Here is a 22,580-nt window from a genome sequence, read left to right as displayed (position 1 = left end):
CCCACTCACCATTTCCTGGCGCTCGGGAGCCAGGCAGCCGCCAGGGATCTTCAGCACCCGCAGGGCAAAACCAGCGAGACCCCAGGGCTGGCGACAGAAGCCAAGAGCCAGATCGCGAGAAGGGCGGCTCAGAAGGAAAGGGCCTGGCCAGATCGCGGAAGCCGCTCCATCCTCGCTGGCTGTGCCGGGATTGGACGGTTCTCCCCAAGTGCTCTCCACTGCACAGGGCTGCAGACCCGCCCCGCAGGCTGAGCCCAGAGAGCCTTCTTTCTGAGTGACAGTAGACGACATCCAACCCAGGAATCAGTGAGGCCAGAATGACAGGTTCCTGTTGACAACTTTTATTTTTTCTCTTGTAGTTAAAGCAACGTCCAGGACTTCTTAAATTGACTTCCAGACAACTCACGTATTATCGAATCAAGCCTTGAAGCACACCTGCCACTGACCGGGAACATAGTCTGCTCCGGATCCCCGAACAATTGCAAGGACAATTTCAAGGACGCTTCTTTTAAGCTTAAAAACCACGAAAGGGACGTTAGGGGGTTTGGCCAAAGCAAGCAAGCGAAGTTACAGAAGTGGGAGATTGCAGTCAGGCGGCCGGAAGGTTAGCCAATCACAATTAGCCCAGTTACCCCAGTTACTGAAACAAAGCCCCCTTAGATAGTACCATGTTCTTGAGGGTCTCTACAAGAAAAGGAAAAACAACTTGTCCCTATGTGGCACGGCTGTTTTACAAAATGGAGTTATTAAACAAAATGGAATTACTTTGGCTTGAAATCACACCCTTGAGGACTGTGAATTGGACAAGAGGGCCTCAGGCTACAGCTATCAAGGCAAAGTTTCCTCTCAGAAGAGTGATCTAGCACTGCCAGGGAACATGTGCAATGAACCTCGCATACAAGGTGATTTCAACTTATGAATTATATGTCTGCATAGTATTCACGAGTGGAAATAATAAAATGACAATTACTGTGCAATTTCATTTAACTTTCCTGCTCTCTTGTGGTGTGATTCTGCAGATTGGCCTGGAAAGCAATCCCCTAAGGCAGCAATGTCCAATGAAAACCATATGTGAAGCACAGGGTAACTTAAAATTTTCTAATATTCACTTTAAAAATTTAAAAGAGAGAGGGTAATTGATTGTAATGTCATAAACGAATATATCCAGAATATTATCCAGATTATTATCATTATGTTCATGTAGCCCCAAAAGAATGTGGGCAGGATTTTTTTTTTCTGCAGAGATCTCACTGTGGTTTGAAGTTTCCTCTTTCTTGTAAATGCCAAGTTTACAGACAAATGTTATAACAGACTCTGTATCAAGAGAGCTTGGTGTACAAAAGTTATTATTTGTTTTTCTTGGGAAAAACCTGTAAAACCCCTGTGCTAAAAATATCAGAAAGAGAGTAACTGTTATGTAAACACCCAGGGAGGATAAATTTCACTTTATTTCCCTAGATGAAGAGATTTTTCATCCTTAGCTCCTCCGGACAACTAAAGCTTAAATAAACCTGCTTCCTACAAATTCCTTGGGAGTCTGACCTCAACTGTCCTACACCAATGTCACATGTATAAAATTACTAATGAAGCTTATGTATTTTTGGAACTATATCCCAAAACTCACTGGGTTTAAACCTTCCAGGATATCTCATATTGGACAAGAGAGCCTCAGGCTACAACTAATTGAAGGCAAAGTTTCCTCTTAGAAGAGTGATTTAACCCCGCAGGAGAACATGTGTGATGAACTTCGAATACAAGGTGATTTAAACTTATGAATTATATGTCTGCATAGTATTCATGAGTGGAAATAATATAATGACAATTACTGTGCAATTTCATTAAACTTTTCTGATTATAATGCCATATTGCAGCAAACACATTCAGATTTGACTATTATAGGTCCCCTGTCCTCTGAAACAAAGAGCCTCGTCCCTTTTTTAAATTTATTTATTTTTTAGTTGTAGGTGGAAACACAATCTTTATTTTATTTTTTTAAAGTGTGGTGCTGAGGATCGAATCCAGTGCCTCATGTGTGCTAGGCGAGTAAGCTACTACTGAGCCACAACCCCAGTCCAGGTCCCCTATTTTTTATGCCATAAGTGATGGACACAGTTCCTTAATAATATTTCTCCTCAGACCCAACATCCCAGGGAGACAGTGCCTGAGTGAGGACAGGGAAGTGTCCAAAGCAGGTCACTCTTTCCCACTGGAAGGTTGTCACAGCTCCATTCCCATTGCAGCTATCAGACAGCAAACAAAGGAAAATGGGGTCCCAGGAAGTGGGGGACACATGTCTTCAGATCTGTCCACAGGCTTGACTTTATTGTTTCAAATATGAAATGAATACTTCTTATTTGACAATTTGGCCTTAGGCCTAATGGCCAGGCTATGATGTCTGTTTCATCCTGTGGTCAAAGCCCCACAGCTAATTAGCTGGACTGGGACTCAGCATGAGCTGTACCTTATTCCAAATCCAAAACCCCTCCACCAGAAAAAGGAACTCATGCAACATTTCTAATTCTCATCAGACTTGGAATATGACAATCTTTTTTTTAAAAAAAGCAGCATTTGTGATTATATGTATATAAAATACAGTACTATGTATTACATATCAAAACACAAAGAGAACTTTCTCATATATTTGAGTCATTATGAGACTCCAATTCCAGGATCCAGGGAATCTTGGTTCAGCTTACATCAAGGGCAAACACCAGCTAGAATTAATATCAATTTCCCTTTGCAAATAAAAATATAGGCTGATTTTGAAAATGTGGTAGATTAAATTGGGGTTTATGAATTATTCAACTGGCTGCTCTAGCGGGATGTAAAGGACCACCAAGTCCTATGATTTCAAAACATAGATGGACGTGAGCTGTAGAGAAATGCAGCAAAGATCTTCTTTATTATAGGCATAGAATAAGAGGAGGGCAAGGGGACCTGTGATTATTGGAAGTGCTTTGAATCATCTGATATTAGTATCTGGAGTTCACACAAAGAAAATCAACATGTTGTATTTGGGCATGTGGATGGCATTAGTCCCTATTAAGAAAAGGTTATAGTAAACTTGCAAAAGAAAACTGGTGTGAGTGGCAGATAGTGGTGAAACAATTATTATCTGCAAGGTGTCTTCCAGGGTTTTGTCCATGATAGAGCCACAGCACATATGTGTTTAATAGTCTCCATGAGGATCTTCAACTGACTAAGTCCTCCAAGAACATCCTCAATACAGGGAAAACATAGGCTTCTACATATCAAATGGCTTCTTGGCAGTATGCATCCCAACTGAGAACTGCCCAGACAGGACTGTATGAAATTCCTTCAAACCTGCTCCTGTTGGGAGAAAACCTCTCTCCTCCATATTTTGAAGTGAGCACCTAGAGAAAACATTCAGGAGGACTTTTTGACACAATTTCTTGTCTTTTTTGTTGTTGTTGTTATGGGAGGTCTTTAGAAACAGAGCTGTCAACCCAGGTTCCTCCTAGGGGCAAATGCTTGGAGACTACAGGTGCAACAGAGCACATCATAGGGCCCAGAATTTGACTAAGGGAATAACAAACCTAAATGGCTGAGAGTCAACTGAAAGATGACTCAAGCTGATCAGCTGGGAAATTGGAAATTAATGAAACATTGTTATTTTATTTGCCACAAGGATGACAGAACAGCCAAAATAAAAACTATGCCAATACCCAGAAAATACTGGCTTCAGAGAAGTGGCTACAGTCAGAGATTTCTGGTGGCAGTCTAAGAGCTGCAGCTTCAATGTGACCATGCTCTGCCTGTAGCTACTGCAATGTTACATGTGCATGTTCTTTCAATCAGTATTCCATTTCCACAAATTCTATCCTCATTAGGAAACCAGTTTGTTATCAGATACATCAGATAAATTGTGCCCCTCCCCAAATCTCATGTTGATGTTCTAACTACCCAGTACCTCAGACTGTGACTCTATTTGCACATATGTTGGCCCACTTATAAGAAGTGAAAATAAGGACATGGATAAGCATAGAAAAATGTTGTGCAAACAGAGACAGAAGATGGCAATATACATGTCAAAGTGTGGGCCTCAAAAGAAATCATTCCAACTAGGATGTTGATGTATAGCCTCTGGAATTAGGACAAAATACATTATTGTCCTGAAGCCCACAATTGTGGCAGTGTCTTATGACAGCCCTATGAAACAGATGTAGCCCTCTAGGACACACAAACACTGTCCCTGCTGCATAGTGGAATGAAGGTGTAATTGTATCACATCACCTTCCACCAACATTGAAAGGCTAAACTGCTGCAAGAAATGACATTTCTTACTGGAATATTCTGAAGGCAAGTGAGGACACACAGCTTCTTACCTGGTGGAACCACAGTGATATTGTTATGCAGCATGCTATACGGGCAATGACCAAACAGACTCCACGTTACCCTGAGACTCTATATCATGTAAGAATGATTTTCCCATGGGAAAAACCTGTCTCTGTGCCCATTAATGATTACCTAGCACAGCATACTTGGCAACACAAAATGGCAATTCTTATACAATGTAAAATTGTTGTCTCTTTGGTTCTCATTTTTCTTGGGCAATGTACCCTGTCCGAGATTGATTATCTGGATGTTAGTAACCATTCTCTAACTTGTAATCAATTAGGGTCATTGTGACCTACTTCCCTTCTGCTTGCTTGCTGCTATGCCAACCTGGAAAAGTCCCATGGGAAATACCAATGTACCCATTGCATTGTTTTTGCTAACTGCTCGATTCAGCTTCTGTACCCCGCTTGCTTGCAGTTACATCGGCTTGGAGAGGGGTTTTGTGGTTTTTCCCATAAGTACCCTAAAATGTTGAAGCTCTAGGCTATTTTCTGCAGACACAACTTGGTTCTGTAAGAAGCAGTCCCAGCCAGTCAGAATACAGAGTCTTCAATTTGGACAAAACTGGAACTTGGTGTGTTTTCTCAGCAAACTGCCCCACAACAATGTGTTTTGTGGTAGGGCATAGTTCCAAAAAAAATATGTAGCAAAGTTTAACCTCCTTTGTATTATCCTCACTCCTCTTCATGTAAATACTGTCCTGGTAAGGCTGTTATTATTTAAATCTTGTAGAAGGACTAGATGCACTGTGGAGTCAACTGCTACATGGGCTACCTGGGGCTGGAAACTAAAGCAAAAACTAGTAACAGTAAAAAAAAAAAATACCCATTGCCCAGTACAAATTGAAAATTATGTCAAATGCTTTCTCTGTTATTTCTACAAGTATGTGATCTGAAGCTTTATATCTACTGGGTTGCACGAGGTAGTAAATACAGTCCAGATACCTTTGGGAATGAAAATGAGGTCATTCAAGTGGTAAAGTTCTAGTACAAAGCTGAGAGAAGTCTCTATACTTGGGTATTTGTACTAGCTCTGTCCTGGCCATCTCAAGTACCTGCCTGTGAATACACTTCTCCAGAAGGGTCATCAAACCTCAGACCAGAGATATTATTGTTGATTATGTGGTGTACTTGATTTTTTTCTCAAGGAAACAGAGTTAATAAATGGCTTCCTGATGATCTGTATGGAACTCTGCAAAGAGATCTCCTGACATCCAGTACAACATGTAACACTGACCACTCTGACAGGCACCACAGGGAATGCTTCCCTTGAAAAATTGTACACCAAGATCTGGAATATATAAATATAAATATACACCTCCATCCAGGGGTAACACTAAATTACAGAGTAAGGTCCCTAGATAAATAGCTCAGTAGAAAAATTATGACTCAATGCCTAAATACCCACCCTGGCTAGCCATGCATGCCCAGTGGTATTAATATGAAAGACTGTCAGAGTTCTAATATATATCTAATAAGGTCCTCTGCAGTTCCCCTCTACACACCCCCACATACATGTAAGGGGAGGGTGAAAGACTTCTCACATGTGCTCACAGAAAGGGCTTTTCTGGATTGGTTTTTCTGGACTGCCCTCTTTTACCTGTGGGTGCTTCCTGATGAATGGACATAGGGTCTTGTGTTTGGCTTTGTCAACATCCTTAAATGCTCCCACTCTGAACATTTTTGTGGCTACAACCTTGGAACTTTTGGACACATCAAGAAATAGATTTCTCTCTTGAGCATCTTCCTTCAAATGAACTGGATAAGGGACAGTTTTTAGAATGTGTGCCTGGTTAAAAGATTTCTAATGCCAAAAACTTTAGGCCACTTCTTCAAAATTTATTTCAGTGAACCTCTTCCAATAATTAAGCCTCCCCAAGCACTCCTAGGGGTACTGACTTTTCATCTTCTCAACTGTATAAAAGTATGCAAACACAAATGGCCTTTCAAATTCTTTGGACAGTTATCAATGCAGCCAAGGGCCTTAGTTTAAGAAAACAGATTTGGCTTCAGAATTTACATTTTATTACCATTCCTGTGACTCTAGAGAAGTGATCATGCTTTTCAGGCTTTACACACACACACACACACACACACACACACACACACAATGGGGATCACATTGGCATAAACTTCTTGGAAGATCATAAAATGTAAATGAAATTAAGCTCATGCAATTTACATTTTGGTGTCAACCATAGAAAACCCTGAAACTTTGACATGAGAATAACAATGGGTGAGAGACACCAGAGGACAACCTCTAGGAGACCTGAATTCCAGCAGATCTTGTGCAGGTCCTTCTCTTCTGGGACTAACTGCACTCTGCATCAGCAACATGCTTTTTGAAATCAAATGAACCTCATATGTGGTTCATTTCTGATAATAAACCTTGCCCTGTTATCCTGCTATGTTTAGAATTAGATGGATGTATGGCCCAGCACACACAGTGGGTCCCAATGCTAGGCAGTTAGTGACTCAATTCTTTTTTTTAATATTTATTTTTTAGTTATAGGTGGACACAATATCTTTATTTTATTTTTATGTGGTGCTGAAGATCAAACCCAGTGCCTCACACATGCTGGGCTACCCCTCTACCTCTGAGCCACAACCCTAGCCCATACAGAGTATTTTTAATGACTAGACTTTATCCCTATCTTCTTCCCCCCAATTTGGATCTTCTCTCCAGCATTCTCAGTTGTTCTGATAGTTAGATAGTTTTCTGCTTTTAACTAGCCAGAATCCATTCATTGACTTAAAAAAAAAAGATTGACACATATGACACCAGGGATCCTGTAGCACTCACCTGGCAAGGCAAACTATACTGGTAGCTATGATCCTAGGCTTACAATCAGGGGAGAGGAGCATTTCAGCTTCCATTTCTATCATCAGGACATCTTTTTCCCATTTCAGAGACATCAAGCAATAGATGTAGTTCTTTTTTTATTTTCCCTTTTGTGGTACCGGGGATTCTCTACAACCAAGACACATTCCCAGCCCTACCCTACATTTTTCCTTGGGTCCCGAGGATTGAACCCAAAGGCACTTAACCACTGAGTTAGATCCCTGGCACTGCCTTTTTTTTTTTTTTTTAATTTTGAGACAGGCTCTTCCTAAGTGTTTAGTGCCTCGCTAAACTGCTGATACTTTGAAGCTTTGAACTTTGATCCTCATACCTCAGCCTCCCCAGCCGTTGGGATTACAGGCATGTGCCACTGTGCCCAGTTCAGGAAAGCTTTATGTCTCTACCTCCTATTTCCTCTTACAGTCAAAACCAAGTAGTTCTGTGGGAGTGGCTGACCCTTTAAATAACTGTCATCTTTTCAGGACCCAGATTTAAGTAGGAAGAGAGTCTGATCTGACTTTTCGTTTGTGGAAGGTGTAGGGTTGGTTGTTTATCCCTATAAATCCCTATAAATGGTTGTTTATCCCTATAAATCCCACTAAAAGAGTTCTAGGTGTTCTACAAAATAGTAAAATAATGAAAAATAACAGTTATGTTTATGAAATGATTCCTATATAAAGTCCCAGCCCTGTAGCCACAGACTTCATGGTCCGGTTTCTTCAGTACCAGAATCACTGGTTTAAGACTAGGATGGAAGAAAGGCAGGAGGACATAATGAACCAAATCCAAATACAGGCAGTGTGACATAGCAGAAGGCTGAGCTATTCTTCTTGTCCTGCTCTAGGGGGAGTCCAAGAGCCCTAATCTTCTGAGTTCAAGATTGGCTGTGATCTTTCCTCGCCCTTGAACAGCAAAGAACCAGGAGAATGAACCCAGAGGTCCATGTCTCCACAGATCCTTGTCTCCCTGGGCAGTGGTAGACAGATGACAGTTCTTCAATACTCTCTGCTCAAAGGGAGATGTCTCTTGTCCTTGCCTGCATTTCGGTACCTCTTTCGACTCAAGAAACTCTCCAGCTTCTTGCTGCGCTTCAGCTCCTTGAACTTCTCAGCTAGGACCAACTGACGCTGTTAGATTTCTTCAGGAAGTATGGTCGATGACCCTGCTGGGCTTGAGTCCGCTGCTCCTGCTTCAGGGCCGGGCGAAGCTCCTGCTGTGCCATTTCTTGCTGTTCCATTCGCTGAAGCAGCTGCTGCAGTTTCTCATGCTCCTCCCCTGAAAGGTGCTTCAACTGTTTTTTCACAAGCTCCTTCTCTTTGGTTCGGATGTCATTTAAGAATTAATATGTTTTGTCAAACACCTCAGGATTATATTCCCCTGACAGATCATCAAAGCGGGGGTCCCGGGCCACCTTTTTTACTGACTGGAACAACCTGACGTAAAAATGGCACTCGAACCTTGGCTGACATCTTCAGAGGCCTGTGCTTATCTGTAACACATGCATTTTGGACAGGTGGTCTAGAACATTGCTTCATAGTGCTGTTTCCAGCTACCAATTGTTTGTATGTCTTGGTTCCCACTTGGCTCTGCAATTTCAACAGTTCCTCAAATGACATGTCAGCTATACCACTCGACAGGCCATGGCTCAGACCTCCTCGCCCCCGCCCTCCGGAGACCCACGTGGATGCCGCACCGCCGCCACCGAGGGCGGATGGGTTCCCTGCATCGCTCCCGCTCTTTCTGAGGACAAATGGCGCTGCTTCCAGTGACTCGATTCTTAATAATAGTGTGCAATGAAATTGAAGGGGTGCTACTTCTCTATCAGAAAATACAGTTCACTGCAACACAGTCCCCTAGGCTAGGTGGCTTAAGAACAACATCAATTTTTTTTAATAATTCTGGAGAATGGAGAAGGTGCAGTAATAAATATCTTTCTTTCTAGAGACTCACATTGCTCTGATGGTCTTCTATGGAACTCAAAGTCTTATTTTCCCCATAAAATTAGAGTGCAGTGTGCTCTCAGTGGAGAAACAAGGCCAACACTTACTGAGCATGAAGTCATCCAGTTAAAGTACCCAGCTCATATGGGAAGACACTGAAGCTGTATCTCCTCTTGTCCTTTTTTTACACAGCATAGTTGAACTCATCTTAGTTTAAGGTAGATAGAATATAAAATCTTACCCTGTCTTCCCTAATTCCTGAAAATCTTTTAATCCTCTTGTCCATTTGCTTGTCCCTGAGCATATTAATAAACATAAAAGATATCACTGCCCCATGGATGGTAGACCTTCAAGCTTTGAATTTTTCCACTGTCTACTTCCTTATTATCTTCTACTTTTCTGCCCCCAACTTTGTGGTGCCAACCTTGGAAATTGTACTTGTGTTGTATATGCATGTATGGAGGTGTATATTGTGTGCTCATGAGTGGGTAAGGAGTAGAAAATGGCTCATATGAAGAGAGACAGGGAAGGGATTTGTGGAATGATAGGTGTTATCATTACAAAATAAATATTATGGGAGGGGGCAGAATCCTACTTGAACTCTGCTCACTTGTGGTCTAGACCAGTCCCTTTCTTTGTCTAGGCCTCAGTTTCCTGATAATGCAATGAGGAGTTCTATGTGAACCAGCATATGTATGTACTGAATGAGGACATGGTTGGGAGCTTCATAAATATTGCTTGAGGTGCCAATGTGGGCCAGGCTTGCATGTGCAGTTTTACTGGCCTTCTGACATGGCTTTTGCAGATGTACATGAGGCTTGGAACAGCCAGATCTCTGTTACAGCACCATACACTTATGCACAATGCACAAAGGTCTTGGCCCTTAGGGCAATTCCCATGCCACATCCAGACTCCTCCTGCTGTGGATAATAAGCAATAATTTGTAAGAAAAACCCAGGCAACCCACAAAGGGGAAGGGAATGGATGAGTATCTATCTGATCAGCCATTTCAATGAAAGATACAAAATGACCCCCGTGTATATGAAAATGTGCTCCACATCATTACTCATTAAACTCAATTTAAAATTACAATGCAGGGCTGGAGATTTAGCTCAGGTAGTAAAGCACTTGTTTGGTGTAAGAATCTGGTTTCAATCCTCAGTGCCAGACACATTTAAAAGACAGAAGACAATGTGAAAAACAACAACAACAACAAAAAAGCCATAGCTTAAAACAACTGATGAGAGTTATAAGGATGTAGAGCAATCTCATTTATACTTTATGATCTTCCAGAAAGTAGATGCCAATGTGGTCCCCATTGTGTGTGTGGGAAAGCCTCAAAAGCATAATAACTTCTCTAGGGTCACAGGAATGGTAAAAATAGTCAATTACACACAGGTATGCATTTAAATGGTGACAACCACTTTCAAAAACTCTGTGGTGGCATCTCTTGAGATGGAAATAGACTGTATTTGTTGATCAGAGGTCCTACTCTTAGGCATATACCCAATGGAAATGCTGACCTGTGTTCACCATGTGAAAGAATGCTCACAGCAGCATTACATACAAACTGGAAACAATTCAAATATGTATCAAAAATGAAAGTATAAATAAAATGACCTATATTATCTCTAAGTGGGAGTTCAAACAAAAATTACAATAAAATGTCACCAAAAAGGATGTATGAAACTTGTGATTGCATTGTGGACTTCACTGAAACGTATGTTACAGAATTAGGGTCCAGATATCCTACATCCCAGGCCAGCCAGTCAACTCCACAGTGAGCACATGGCATAGGATTCTTTTATCCTGGCTTGACCCATTAAATTTTATCAATTTTTGCCTGATTATTTGTGAAATTGCAAGAAAAATAGTAATTGACCACATAATAATCTCTGGTTGTTCTTTAAAAGCCTCTTGTGGCTAGATAGCCATACAGACTCAGGCTTAACTTACTCTAAAAAGCCTATAAGCAATTTAAATATGACATATCATTGAACACCTTGGTAATAAAACTAAGGCTTCAAATTCTATCCTGTTATGAGGAGAAACACATGCTTTCTTGTCGAGTTCCTCATGACTAAAACACTCAGGGTCACTCCAGGGGAACTGGGCTATACAAAATAATCACACAAGAGACAGAGATACCTTTTTCTTTGGGTCCTGTGATGACTCCTCTAACCTTAAGGGTCTTGTGGCGGGGGGGGGGGGGGAGAGAGAGAGAGAGAGAGAGAGAGAGAGAGAGAGAGAGAGAGAGAACAAACATGCTGACCCCTTTTATTGAGGAGAAGCCATTCAAATGAAGCAAGGGGTCAGGTTTCAGGGGGTTGAGTCTAGCTTCCTGATGTCTGCTGTCAACAGGTTGACTGACACCTAGGAAGGCCACACCCAAAGGCAGAACAAGAGAAGGGGACACACAAAGGATGTTTCCATGGAACATCATGAGATCAGGTAACAGCATGAGATCAGGTCAGAGACTCTGACCAATTATACAAAAACACTGAGCATGACACTGAAAGAGGTATTTCTCTCCTTAATACCAGGTGGCTCTCACGAGAAAAGCTGCATTGCAAAACCAGTTGGCTTTGGATGCAATTGCTGCAGCTCAGGGTGGCACTTATGTCATTATCCAGAGTGAATGTTTTTTTTTTTTTTTTTTAAGAGAGAGAGAGAGAATTTTTAAAATTTATTTTTTAGTTTTTGGCGGACACAACATCTTTGTTTGTATGTGGTGTGGAGGATCGAACCCAGGCCGCACGCATGCCAGGTGAACATGCTACTGCTTGAGCCACTTCACCAGCCCAGAGTGAATGTTGTGTTTACATTCCTGACCACTCTTCAATGTAACTAAAATTAAAGATTTAAATTTTCAAATAGATTTTATGTCCTTGCCTCTTTTTTCATGGAATCACCTTCTAAGCCCATGTTTGTTTTTTTTTGACACTTACTAGTGAAAGAAACCACTGACATCCATATTATTGGTGTATTTAGATGCTGTTGTGTCTATGGCATCAATCTTTTTCCAATACTTATGTCTTCTTGTTTTGTTTATAGTATCTGCCTCCCAGGTGGCTTCACAATGTTTCTACTAAACCAGAGAATTGCCTTGGCTTCCTAGATAGACCTTACTCATAATCTGAAGCATTTTCCTGACAGATATCAAGCCTATAGGACTATGCCCTAATCAGCAGGAAGTATTTTTTTGATTTGACTTCATTATCCCTTATCCCCTGCATGATTCAGGGTTTCTAGTCCCTGAGTGGGGGAATGTTAGGAAGTAGCCATCAATGAGCAGAGAAATGCATGGCAAGGTCACAACTGTTCTTTAAATTACTTTAGGGTCTTCTATAAACTATTTTCAAAGTAGATGTGTGCTAGGAGCCACAGCAAAAATATTGATACAGGCACCTTTGGGTTTAGTGACTGCCAGCCAGCCATTGAGATTATGATTATGTTAAGTTACATTCATATGGTAATTGGACTCCTGCTGTTTACCTGGGCCCGTTACGGGACTCAGGTTACTCATGTCACTCTTGTAATGGGAGAGTTCCCATTGGTTGAGAAAGGATGGTAGGAGGGTGTTCCGGGGGAAGTGGGGCCCCCGGCTCAGGTAGAACACACGTGTGTGGACCAGCTTGTTAGGGGACGCACACGGCCTCTCACAAAATAAAACTTTGTTTCAGTTTGACTGGCTTGTGTTTTTGTGCCCAACCGGTTTGCAAGATTGCAAGCCGGCGTGCACTGACATCCCAGCAGGAAGGCGCCCAGCAGGAAGGCAGCAGGCGTGCTCGGCGACAGCAGCGGCAGGAGCGGAGCTCGGGAGAGCCCACGCGGCCAGGCCAGGCAGCCTGCAGCAGATGTGCAAGCAAAGAGTGGTAGTTAATTTGCAGAAAATAAAGAGAAACAAAGGAGCTAATGGGAAAATACAACAAAAGAAAAGAATTAATGGGTCAACTCTTGACAGGAATCATTAATGTTGATGTGAAGCTAGGAATTATGGTTAGGTATCTCTGCTCATATAAAGGTAGCAGCACAGACACATTAAAATAACATCTAACCAGCTACTGAGCCCACATTAACATGGGATTGACTTGTACATAAAGATCCCCTAAATAGGATAATGACCATGACCAATCCAAGGGGATCAACTAAAGTCAAAACTGCACTGCCTAACATATAGGATGAGGAGAACACCTGATTGGCAAAGGGTATAGAAGATGGTTCCCAGTTCTCCTGTTAAACATCACACACTAATAAATTTGGAGACAGTCTTCTCTCCTTTGTTGTTCTCTGCTTATAGACAGCCCACTCTCTCTTCAGAGTGCTCTCTGTTTAAGCCTCACTTTGCCTTTTTTATTTCATCTCACTTTCACTTGTAATAAAGTTCCCTTATATGACTTTTGGGCTATGGCTTTAAATTTTCTTTCATCCAAACACAAGAACCAAGGTTTGGAGTTTCAGCTCCTTCCTTTCCTGTGACACCCTCAAAAGGCCCTGCCACAGTGTTCTTGGATGAGGGGACCCTCCAAGGGCCTGCTGGCAGGGGTTTCTTGGAATTGTTAGACAAGTCTGATGCCCTGTGACCTCACTCTAGCTTCAGGTCATGGATAGGCTTTCCCAGAAGCAAGCACTTCTCTCTGGGAAGGCTGCCCACTAGTGGCCCTGTACTGACAGGGATGTGATGGAGACCAGACAGATAGTCTCCCAGGTGTTGGGACAAACAGAGCTCCCAAGAGACACTACATTAGAAGAAAGTAAAAAGGCAGCACTTCTCAGGCACACCTAGGACTGGCTGTGGAATGACCAGAGCTGTTACTGGCCCTCAGTTGGCCCTCCAGCTCCCCACTAAGCCTCCCTGCTTAACTGCTGAAAAGATCACTGTCATCCTGACCTTCCACTAGTGTTTCCTATTAATGAAGGTAACCTGGACCTATAACTCAATTCCCTGTAATTTGAAATTGCCAAAAAGTTGCAAAGAGATAGCATACAAGAGGATGAAATAAATAGTAGCTAATTACTATGAGGCAAAGGAAATGTCATAACTAAATGAGAAACAATGATTACTGCAGACATGATGTGGACTCCTCATATCTTCTCCTCTTTTCTGCAGTGTGCAGCACCTGTGGTGTTTGCCTGTGGTTGGTCAGGGATACCAGATGTTCTAAAGTGTACAATTGGTAAAAATTAGGCCTCCCATTTAATATTTTGGTTTAGAGGTAATATATTTTGTTTAGATATGACTGAAGAAACACACAGCTTTGATCGTGCTGACAGATAATTTGCCACTATAACAGGGGCAGCTGACAACTGCTGATGGAAGCTTTTTCAATGGTCGGTAATGCCAGATGCCTACAGCTGGCAGGGAACATGGAAGATCCATTGAATAACTTCATCATCAATCAATTGTGGGGTAGCTTTTGAAAAAAAAAATACCATGGTCAGGTTGCAAATTGTCCAGAAAATCAAATGCATGTAAAAAAGTTGTTACTAATTTCAGATTGAACTGAAATGACTGACCTAAACATGACAAAGTATCAATGATGACAAAACACTAACACTATTCTGAGAACAATCAGGGAGTGAGGCCTGAAATCATTGTACTGCCAGGAGAGAATTTAACCCCTTGGAACAGGAGGCACAGTCTAGCACTCATGGCAGCCTGTGCAGAAACAGAGTCCTTCCCTTTGTGCTGGTAGACTTGTTGTCATATCTGGGTGTAATGACAGATCAAAGCAGCAATAAATTAGTAGCCAGGGCAGTGCAGGCTCAGTGAGCAGCTTGCCTCTGATTGGTCTCATCAGAGAATGGGATTTTCCTGTGGGCTTATTCATGTGAGAAAGTTGTAATAAGCAGTTGTGATTTGTTTTTGCCCCCCAGAGTGATGTATAGACAGATATCTTTAATCTTCCAGACTTGAGTTTTCAGAGTGGCATCCCAAATAAGTCATTGGCAACCACCACAGTATCTATTAAAATGTAGGAAATTTCCTCAAGGGGAGTATTTGTCAGAGTTCTGTGAAGGGCCTTGAAACCTCACTGCTGAGCAGAGGTACTATGAATGGTATTGGTCCTGAGAGCTGACACTATGGTTCCAAAGCCACTGTGGTCTAGTGGAAACCATCAAGTCTGACCTTAGCCAAACTATAAATAAGACTCCGGGGAATCTTTGTGACCTGAAAGCCCCATTGAGTAAGTGAAATGACAGGTGACATGAAGATGTGAGCAAGGGGAACACCCTATTGCATGTTAGGATAGCTCCAAATTAGACAAGAATTAGCTCAACTAAAAAAACATTTTTGTTACAAAGATTACTGTAATCTCAAAGTAAAAAAGGAACTAATACAAAACTAAGTAAAAGTTTGGGTGAAATATAAAAATTATTTAAGGTTATAAAAAGTTTCACAAAAGTAAGACTTATAAAGCATTTCATATGGGATAGAGTTGATAAAGTTATGGATCTTTCTGGATGCTAAATAATTAAATAGGTACAAATGATAAATTAGTGTTATTATAGACATTATGCTTCTTGGTTCAAAGCCATTGTACAAACCAAGTTTTTTTTTTTTTTTTGCACTGGTTAAATTCATCTTCTACTTTCTTTGTGAAACTTATGAACTATTGCCTATTAGTGTTTTACAGAAATTATACTCTAAAATAACAGCCTATGTTAATTAAAGACAATGAGCAATCACCTACAGAACAGATATGATATTTACTCCCAGCCCTAATATTAATTAAATGCAAGAGGTACCTATAATATAAATTAAAGACATAAAAGTTAAAACCCTTTACCCTCACTTCAAGACCAGTAAAAGCGAACGGCTTGGTGTTTAAAACCAAAACTTGGAAACTATAGCCAAGGAAGCAAAAAGCTAATATAAAAGCAGATGATATTTTTGCCCTTTTCCTTTAAGATCAGTCAACACCTAGGGAAGGACAGAACATCTCTTAGAACTCTGCAACTCTGGTGAGTCACCCAATCTTCCAATCAGGGGTATTGTGAGGACCCTAGGGAACAGGAAGCCAACCAGTGCACAGTCTGAAAAAAAAAAAGGAGTATCATTGGAGTGGGACATGTATATGATCTTCCAAAGGAAGCCAAGTGTGATCAGCAAGGCTCCGACCCATCCTGACAGATGGCACAGCAAGTACAGCAAGACTAGAGGAGCCAAGAAGCTTCTCACAAGTTTCCAAGCATGATCGCTGAGAAATCTCAGTCAAACTTTAAGTAGACAGGAACAACGTCAATTTTTACTAACTTGATCTTAAATACATAGCAGGAAAGCATAACCAAAGCAAAGTCACACATGAACTATTAAAAGGAAAGACAAATCCTCTTAATGTAAAGCATAACCAAAGCAAAGTCACACATGAACTATTAAAAGGAAAGACAAATCCTAACATAAGATGTATCTTATGTTAGCCCTACCAAAAGTACATAAAGGAAAGGAGGTTACAAAATAAGGGTTCTCATATGGGGGTGTCTGATAAATATCACAGAAAACTGGCAGAGCCACAGGCTTGTCCTCAATTTAAACCTGATTTCACAGACATACAAAACTTCCCACCCTTCCACTAGGCTAGCTTGACATATTTTTCATTGGTTTGGTTTTCTAACTCCAATATATCTCCCTCAGATGAGACTAAATAATGTAATGTGGAAAGCCCTAACTTTACCCAGAGACCCCCAAGTAACATTGCTAAAGGGATCTCAGTACAAAACAGAGTTAATTACACTGAGAAAGCTATTTTACAAAAATCAGGTAGCATTAGATACTTTAACCATACCATAAGGGGACACCTGTGACATTATAAAAACTAAATGTGTATATGTTTCTAACAACTCTGCTAATGTTTCTAAAGCCCTGAATGGCTTCTATTCAAACTCAGTGACATGGTAGATTCTACCTTAGGCTTGAATGTGTTTCTGTCTTCATGGTTTTCAGAAACTGGCTGAATTACTAATTGTTTTCCTAATTGTTTATAAGAACTATTGCTTTGCTGTTCTACTTATTGTTGTCTAGCATGTCCTCTGTCCTATGCATACCACATCCAGTTCCTAAGCAACTGCTACCATGGACCTCTATGGCCCTGATGCTGAATAACTGTAACTGTCCCTGCACCACCTGCTGGAGAATAAGAATTATGTGTCACTTATCCTCAACTTGGCCTTCTGTCAGCATAAAGCAGCCAGAATCAGTTTATACTCAACACTGTAAAAGAATTTATAGACCCAAATTCCTTGGGGGAGGGGACAATGAGGGTTAGACAGATGCAAGTGGTGGAAACACAAAGTTAAGAGAATAATTCTATCAAATTGACCCACTTTGGTGACCCCCACATTGTTTCTTTTCCAAGGAGTTGTTTACTGGCAGACCTGCCTGGCATACATGGACAGGATATGTTATATTTTTCAGCAAAATACCTATTATCTGCCAGAGAATTGCAGACCTGAAATAATGCCAATAAGAGGAACACAACTTATTCTGAAGTGGGAGGACTTCTATAATAACACCGAATGTAAATGATCTCAACTTTCCAAGTAAAGGACACACTGGTAGATTGAATTACAAACAAAAAACAAAAACACTATGTCTTGCTTGCAAGAGACACACAAACAGGCACAGACACCCATGGACTAAAAGTGAAAGGATAGAAAGTGAATTTTCATTAAACAGAGTCTAAAAATGAGCAGGAGTAGTGACCCTCATATCCAACAAAGCAGACTTCAAATCAAAATCAATCAGAAGGGATGAAGAAGGTCACCAGATAATGGTAATGGGATAGATTTATGAAGAAGATAAACAATAGAAAATGTTTATGTACTGCTTCCAACATGGCGGCGGGCGCGGAGAGATCAAGTCTCTGACCTCTTCAGCTGTGCGGGCATAGGGAGTCGTAAACAATCTAAATTCTGTTTGCTCAGGATCACTAGGCAATGCTGAGCTGACGTGGATCTGGGGCGAACAGTCTGGGCCTCTCAGAACCCACACTGAGCCCGGATCGGCTGAATTCAAGCTCCCGTTCGCCTGCTTCCCGCAGACAAACAGCTGTGACTCAGCACTAATCCATCTGGCTGAAACAACTGGTCAGCCCTTCTGATCCTACGGAGGTAAATGCCAACCGAGCCTTCATAGGTAGTGGCCACAGGTTTGAAACGGGGCTTGGGAGAGACAATAAGGACCCACCCGTTGCATTGGTCACCCGGCAAAGGGAAACGAACTGTCGCCATTTGCAAGAGATACCACCATGGCAGAGAACTGACGTCACCAGACTGCGGCGGAGGAGATAACTTCATTGAAACCTGCGGCTACAGGTGTGTAATCCCCTAGCCTTCCCTCTCCACACATCCAGGAAACCTTAAGGGCCCCTCCCAGCTCTCCCGTAAGGGCCCCTCCCAGTGCTCCCGTGAGCGCGATAGCCAGACCAAGGGAATCAGAAGTGGCGCGGGACCCGCGGCAAAGAACTCCCGGCTACCGCTCCCACCAGTGCAGACAACTGAGGTCTCTTGCACCAGCTACCAGGGGCGTGGCTACCGGAGGGCAAGTAAAATTCGCTGAAGATTCTCAGCCCCAAGCTCTACAAACTTAGGGTCTGAGGGAATGGCAAGCAGGGACAGTGTGCCTAGTCATTCATGAAAACAAGGCTCCCGGGAGCAGCAGACCTGGTGTGTAGCCAGTATTGTGGTGAGTGGCACCCGTGAGAGGGGCCTGGCTAGAGGAAAAGTGGGGAAGTGACTAGACACAAGAGGAGGCCCTAGGCACTCAGGATTGGAGACTCATCCAGTCTGGGAGGAGGAGCTGCTGCACAGTGATTGGTTCCCGCATATTGACAGGAGAAGCTTGGCCTGGTGGGCACAGCGCCACCTACTGGAAGAGAAGTTAATCAAACTCTAAGACTGCATTTATTAGGTGTTTTTTTTTCTTTTTTTCTTTTTTTTGATTTGGGTTTTTTTTCATTTTCATTTTTCTTTCTTGTTTTTTTTAAATTTTTAAAAATTTTTTTTAATTTTTTTTCTTCTAATTTTAATTTTAATTTTTTTATTATTATTTTTTTAAAATTTTTTTCTTTTTTTATTTCCTATTTTTTTTTCTTTTCATTTCTTTTCAATTTTCTTATTCCCCCTTCCTTGAATTCTACCTGCTTACTCTCATTCTATTTAATGACTTCTTCCCTTCCCTTCTAATACCTTTCCTCCCAAGCATCAAATAAATTTATAGGAGTAAACAGTAACTCAGCAGTCAAACAGAACAAGAAGTAACATGAGCAGCTTGAAAAAGCAAGGAAGAAAAGGAGTACAAACAATGCAGGACAGCCTAAATATTCAGGAGGACCTAGAGTCTTCAGAAAAATGGTCATATAAAGAACTCAAGGAACACCTTAGACAGATGGAATGGAACCTTAAAGAGGATATGAAACAGCAAATTCAAACAGTGAAAGAACACATTGAAAACGAATTACATAAACAGATAAAAGAAGAAGTTAAGCATCTTTATCAGGAGATAGAGATTATAAAAAAATAATCAAACAATAATTCTAGAAATGAAGGAAACAATAAACCAAATTAAAAACTCAATTGAGAGTATCACTAACAGAGTGGAGCAAGTAGAAGCCAGAATGTCAGATAATGAAGACAAAATATATCATCTTGAAAAGAGTCTAGCCAACTCAGAAAGGCTGGTAAAAAATCACTAGAAAAACATACAAGAGTTATGGGATAACATAAAAAAACCAAACTTATGAGTCATCGGGATAGAAGAAGGTACAGAGATTCAAACCAAGGGAATGAGTAACCTGCTGAATAAAATAATTACAGAAAACTTTCCAGAAATAAAAAAGGAAACAGATATACAAATTGAAGATGCATACAGGACACCGAGCACACAAAATCACAGTAGACCAACACCAAGACACATTGTTATGAAGATATTCAATATACAGAACAAAGAGAAAATATTAAAAGCTACAAGAGAAAGGAGGCAGATTACATTCAGGGGTAAACCAATAAGGTTAACAACGGATTTTTCAACACAGATGCTGAAAGCAAGAAGGTCATGGAACAATGTATTTCAAACACTGAAAGACAATGGATGCCAACCAAGAATTCTGTATCCAGCAAAATTAAGCTTCGGGTATGACAACGAAATAAAAATCTTTCATGATAAACAAAAGTTAAAAGAATTTGCAGCCAGAAAACCAGCATTGCAAAGCATCTTGAGCAAAACACTACACGAGGAAGAAATGAAAAACAATAACCAAAACCATCAGTGGGAAGTGCCTCGGTAAAGACAGAGGGCGAGGGGAAAGATAATGATGGAGAAACAAACTAATTTTTTTTTAAAAAGGATAAATAATCAAACATGGATGGAAGTACAAACCATATATCAATAGTAACTCTAAATGTTAATGGCTTAAACTCTCCAATAAAGCGACATAGGCTGGTATCATGGATTTAAAAAACAAATCCAACAATATGCTGCTTCCAGGAGACACATCTGATTGGAAAAGACATACACAGGCTGAAGGTGAAAGGATGGGAAAAAATATACCATGCACACAGTCCTCGTAAGCAAGCAGGGGTGGCCATCCTCATATCGAATAAAATCGACTTCAAGACTAAGTTAATCAAAAGGGATAAGGAAGGACATTATATACTGTTAAAAGGAACCATTCACCAACAAGACATAACAATTATCAATATTTATGCACCAAATAATGGTGCTGCGACATTCATAAAACAAATTCTCCTCAAGTTCAAGAATCAAATAGACCACAACACAATAATTATGGGTCACTTCAACACACCTCTCTCACCATTGGACAGATCCTCCAAACAAAAGTTGAATAAAGAAACTATAGAACTCAATACCACAATCAATAACCTAGACTTAACTGACATATATAGAATATATCAACCATCATCAAATGGATATACTTTTTTCTCAGCAGCACATGGATCCTTCTCAAAAATAGACCATATATTATGCCATAGGGCAACCCTCAGTAAATATAAAGGGGTGGAGATAATACCATGCATTTTATCTGATCATAATGGAATGAAACTGGAAATCAATGATAAAAGAAGGAAGGAAAAATCCTACATCACATGGAAAATGAACAATATGTTACTGAATGATCAATGGGTTACAGAAGACATAAAGGAGGAAATCAAAAAATTCTTAGAGATAAATGAAAATACAGACACAACATATCGGAATCTATGGGACACAATGAAAGCAGTTTTAAGAGGGAAATTCATCACCTGGAGGTCATTCCTCAAAAAAAGAAAAAACCAACAAATAAATGAGCTCACACTTCATCTCAAAGCCCTAGAAAAGGAAGAGCAAAACAACAGCAAATGTAGCAGAAGGCAAGAAATAATTAAGATCAGAGTGGAAATCAATGAAATTGAAACAAAAGAAACTATTGAAAAAATTAACAAAACTAAAAGTTGGTTCTTTGAAAAAATAAATAAGATCAACAGACCTTTAGCCATGCTAACGAAGAGAAGAAGAGAGAGAACTCAAATTACTAACATATGGGATGAAAAAGGCAATATCACAACAGATGCTACAGAAATACAAAGACAATTAGAAATTATTTTGAAAACGTATATTCCAATAAAATAGAAGATAGTGAAGACATCGATAAATTTCTTAAGTCATATGATTTGCCCAGACTGAGTCAGGAGGATACACACAATTTGAACAGACCAATATCAATGGATGAAATTGAAGAAGCAATCAAAAGACTACCAACCAAGAAAAGCCCAGGACCGGATGGGTATACAGCGGAGTTTTACAAAACCTTTAAAGAAGAATTAATACCAATACTTTTCAAGTTATTTCAGGAAATAGAAAAAGAGGGAGCTCTTTCAAATTCATTCTATGAGGCCAACATCACCCTGATTCTGAAACCAGACAAAGACACCTCAAAGAAAGAAAACTACAGACCAATATCTCTAATGAACCTAGATGCAAAAATCCTCAATAAAATTCTGGCGAATTGAATACAAAAACACATCAAAAAACTTGTGCACCATGATCAAGTAGGATTCATCCCTGGGATTCAAGAATGGTTCAATATACGGAAATCAATAAATGTTATTCACCACATCAATAGACTTAAAGATAAGAACCATATGATCATCTCGATAGACGCTGAAAAAGCATTCGACAAAGTACAGCATCCCTTTATGTTCAAAACATTAGAAAAGCTAGGGATAACAGGAACTTACCTTGACATTGTAAAAGCTATCTATGCTAAGCCTCAGGCTAGCATCATTCTGAATGGAGAGAAAAGTTGAAGGCATTCCCTCTAAAATCTGGAACAAGACAGGGATGCCCTCTCTCACCACTTCTATTTAATTTAGTCCTTGAAATACTAGCCAGAGCAATTAGACAGACAAAAGAAATTAAAGGCATAAAAATAGGAAAAGAAG

General features: G+C 40.6%; 1 protein-coding gene, 1 long non-coding RNA gene and 1 pseudogene across 2 annotated transcripts in view; all 3 read right to left on the bottom strand.

Annotated features, from left to right (window-relative positions):
- LOC113197224 (uncharacterized) overlaps positions 1 to 128 on the bottom strand; it is a 39,041-nt gene extending 38,913 nt beyond the window's left edge. The window contains exon 1 of the long non-coding RNA XR_013342328.1: positions 10 to 128. This is a non-coding gene — a long non-coding RNA (uncharacterized LOC113197224). The remainder of the gene's footprint in view (positions 1 to 9) is intronic.
- LOC113197251 (uncharacterized) overlaps positions 1 to 22,580 on the bottom strand; it is a gene marked incomplete at its 5' end in the record, with an annotated part of 197,566 nt that overhangs the window by 145,664 nt on the left and 29,322 nt on the right. The gene's annotated exons all lie outside the window — the stretch shown is intronic.
- On the bottom strand, positions 8,196 to 8,816 carry LOC113197237 (ribosomal RNA processing protein 36 homolog; annotated as a pseudogene).

This window comes from Urocitellus parryii, chromosome 12 (assembly GCF_045843805.1).
Source record: "Urocitellus parryii isolate mUroPar1 chromosome 12, mUroPar1.hap1, whole genome shotgun sequence".
NCBI lineage: Eukaryota > Metazoa > Chordata > Mammalia > Rodentia > Sciuridae > Urocitellus > Urocitellus parryii.
This window is presented reverse-complemented; position numbering and strand designations above follow the sequence as displayed.